The following is a 4,662-nucleotide window of genomic DNA, read 5'->3' on the forward strand; positions in this document are numbered from 1 at the left end:
TTGCATGACATTTTTTTCCTGTCTTTACAGCGCCACTATGTTGCCAAACTCAACCATACTCTACAAGTTAGCTAGACTCACCTCCCTTAGCAAATTTCATCACTCAGATTCAAACAGAACAAGAATATTGATCTAAATATGCTTAGATATGTTAAGTCTTGACAGGGTTTGGAACATGTGTACCCATCCTTGTCTGATTTCTATGCGTCTAAGTATGTGTAAGACCACGCACATGTGAATGTTCATTGGTCAATAGCTGCCATGCTGTTTTTGTTACTAGTCTGGAAAATATTGTGTTGAGAGACCTTGGTCCATACATGCCACATGCCAAGTTTAATTCAGATCGATCAATCGGTGCTAGAGGAGTAGTATTTTAAGTGATTTTCACAACATTCAAAATGGTGGAAAATCCATCATGGCGGACTATAGGTTCTTGAGCCGAATGTGTTCCTTGTGAGGAAAGGGAACTATGAACTAAATTTCATGACTCTCGGTCACACGGGGTGCGGGGTAAACCTTTAAAGTGTATCATTTTCAATCGCTTGTTTTCGCGCCGCCATTTGGCCAATTGGCATGATATCGCACGAGGGGGTGTGGTCCTTGGGCCTTTATCATGTTGCTAAGTTGCACAGTCCTGGGCCTTTACCATGTTGCTAAGTTGCACAGTCCTGGGCCTTTTCATTTCACAGGAATTTGAATTTTTTTCAACGGAGGAAAAAGGAACATAAGGAACAAATAGAATGCCATAGCGTTTCACTTCCCTGCTTGAACCCCTACATAAATAGTACATATAACATTATTAGGCCACTACAGATCTACCCTATACCCTGCTTGAACCCCTACATAAATAGTACATATAACATTATTAGGCCACTACAGATCTACCCTATACCCTGCTTGAACCCCTACATAAATAGTACATATAACATTATTAGGCCACTACAGATCTACCCTATACCCTGCTTGAACCCCTACATAAATAGTACATATAACATTATTAGGCCACTACAGATCTACCCTATACCCTGCTTGAACCCCTACATAAATAGTACATATACCATTATTAGGCCACTACAGATCTACCCTATACCCTGCTTGAACCCCTACATAAATAGTACATATACCATTATTAGGCCACTACAGATCTACCCTATACCCTGCTTGAACCCCTACATAAATAGTACATATACCATTATTAGGCCACTACAGATCTACCCTATACCCTGCTTGAACCCCTACATAAATAGTACATATAACATTATTAGGCCACTACAGATCTACCCTATACCCTGCTTGAACCCCTACATAAATAGTACATATACCATTATTAGGCCACTACAGATCTACCCTATACCCTGCTTGAACCCCTACATAAATAGTACATATACCATTATTAGGCCACTACAGATCTACCCTATACCCTGCTTGAACCCCTACATAAATAGTACATATACCATTATTAGGCCACTACAGATCTACCCTATACCCTGCTTGAACCCCTACATAAATAGTACATATACCATTATTAGGCCACTACAGATCTACCCTATACCCTGCTTGAACCCCTACATAAATAGTACATATAACATTATTAGGCCACTACAGATCTACCCTATACCCTGCTTGAACCCCTACATAAATAGTACATATAACATTATTAGGCCACTACAGATCTACCCTATACCCTGCTTGAACCCCTACATAAATAGTACATATACCATTATTAGGCCACTACAGATCTACCCTATACCCTGCTTGAACCCCTACATAAATAGTACATATACCATTATTAGGCCACTACAGATCTACCCTATACCCTGCTTGAACCCCTACATAAATAGTACATATAACATTATTAGGCCACTACAGATCTACCCTATACCCTGCTTGAACCCCTACATAAATAGTACATATACCATTATTAGGCCACTACAGATCTACCCTATACCCTGCTTGAACCCCTACATAAATAGTACATATACCATTATTAGGCCACTACAGATCTACCCTATACCCTGCTTGAACACCTACATAAATAGTACATATACCATTATTAGGCAACTACAGATCTACCCTATACCCTGCTTGAACCCCTACATAAATAGCACATATACCATTATTAGGCCACTACAGATCTACCCTATACCCTGCTTGAACCCCTACATAAATAGTACATATAACATTATTAGGCCACTACAGATCTACCCTATACCCTGCTTGAACCCCTACATAAATAGTACATATACCATTATTAGGCCACTACAGATCTACCCTATACCCTGCTTGAACCCCTACATAAATAGTACATATACCATTATTAGGCCACTACAGATCTACCCTATACCCTGCTTGAACCCCTACATAAATAGCACATATACCATTATTAGGCCACTACAGATCTACCCTATACCCTGCTTGAACCCCTACATAAATAGTACATATAACATTATTAGGCTACTACAGATCTACCCTATACCCTGCTTGAACCCCTACATAAATAGTACATATACCATTATTAGGCCACTACAGATCTACCCTATACCCTGCTTGAACCCCTACATAAATAGTACATATACCATTATTAGGCCACTACAGATCTACCCTATACCCTGCTTGAACCCCTACATAAATAGTACATATACCATTATTAGGCCACTACAGATCTACCCTATACCCTGCTTGAACCCCTACATAAATAGTACATATACCATTATTAGGCCACTACAGATCTACCCTATACCCTGCTTGAACCCCTACATAAATAGTACATATACCATTATTAGGCCACTACAGATCTACCCTATACCCTGCTTGAACCCCTACATAAATAGTACATATAACATTATTAGGCCACTACAGATCTACCCTATACCCTGCTTGAACCCCTACATAAATAGTACATATACCATTATTAGGCCACTACAGATCTACCCTATACCCTGCTTGAACCCCTACATAAATAGTACATATACCATTATTAGGCCACTACAGATCTACCCTATACCCTGCTTGAACCCCTACATAAATAGTACATATACCATTATTAGGCCACTACAGATCTACCCTATACCCTGCTTGAACCCCTACATAAATAGTACATATACCATTATTAGGCCACTACAGATCTACCCTATACCCTGCTTGAACCCCTACATAAATAGTACATATACCATTATTAGGCCACTACAGATCTACCCTATACCCTGCTTGAACCCCTACATAAATAGTACATATACCATTATTAGGCCACTACAGATCTACCCTATACCCTGCTTGAACCCCTACATAAATAGTACATATACCATTATTAGGCCACTACAGATCTACCCTATACCCTGCTTGAACCCCTACATAAATAGTACATATACCATTATTAGGCCACTACAGATCTACCCTATACCCTGCTTGAACCCCTACATAAATAGTACATATACCATTATTAGGCCACTACAGATCTACCCTATACCCTGCTTGAACCCCTACATAAATAGTACATATACCATTATTAGGCCACTACAGATCTACCCTATACCCTGCTTGAACCCCTACATAAATAGTACATATACCATTATTAGGCCACTACAGATCTACCCTATACCCTGCTTGAACCCCTACATAAATAGTACATATACCATTATTAGGCCACTACAGATCTACCCTATACCCTGCTTGAACCCCTACATAAATAGTACATATACCATTATTAGGCCACTACAGATCTACCCTATACCCTGCTTGAACCCCTACATAAATAGTACATATACCATTATTAGGCCACTACAGATCTACCCTATACCCTGCTTGAACCCCTACATAAATAGTACATATACCATTATTAGGCCACTACAGATCTACCCTATACCCTGCTTGAACCCCTACATAAATAGTACATATACCATTATTAGGCCACTACAGATCTACCCTATACCCTGCTTGAACCCCTACATAAATAGTACATATACCATTATTAGGCCACTACAGATCTACCCTATACCCTGCTTGAACCCCTACATAAATAGTACATATACCATTATTAGGCCACTACAGATCTACCCTATACCCTGCTTGAACCCCTACATAAATAGTACATATACCATTATTAGGCCACTACAGATCTACAACCTTTGTAATATCATCATACAGCAGACACTCTTATCCAGAGATAGTTACACTTAATGCATTTATCTTAAGATAGCTAGGTGGGACAACCACATATCACAGGCATAGTAAGTAAATGTTTTCCTCATTAAAGTAGCTATCAGCAAGGTCAGAGCTAGTATTTTTATTTTTTATTTAACCTTTATTTAACGAGGCAAGTCAGTTTAAGAACAAATTCTTATATACAATGACGGCCAAGGAACAGTGGGTTAACTGCCTTGTTCAGGGGCAGAACGGCAAATTTTTACCTTGTCAGCTCAGGGATTCGATCTAGCAACCTTTCGGTTACTGGCCCAATACTCTAAACCCTAGGCCACCTGACGCCCCGAAAGTGGCAAAAAAGTCAAGTGCAAGAGTTTGTTCACAAAATCCTTTTTTTTAAGAAGTAACTTTCTTATCACTTTTTCCATGTGGTTTCTTCCTTCACAGACTCCATGAAATTATGACCACTTCCTAAATATTTGCTCAAATTATTAATTGTGTATATGGTTCCACTCTCTCCCC

Source organism: Salvelinus alpinus, chromosome 10 (genome assembly GCF_045679555.1).
Source record: "Salvelinus alpinus chromosome 10, SLU_Salpinus.1, whole genome shotgun sequence".
Lineage (NCBI taxonomy): Eukaryota > Metazoa > Chordata > Actinopteri > Salmoniformes > Salmonidae > Salvelinus > Salvelinus alpinus.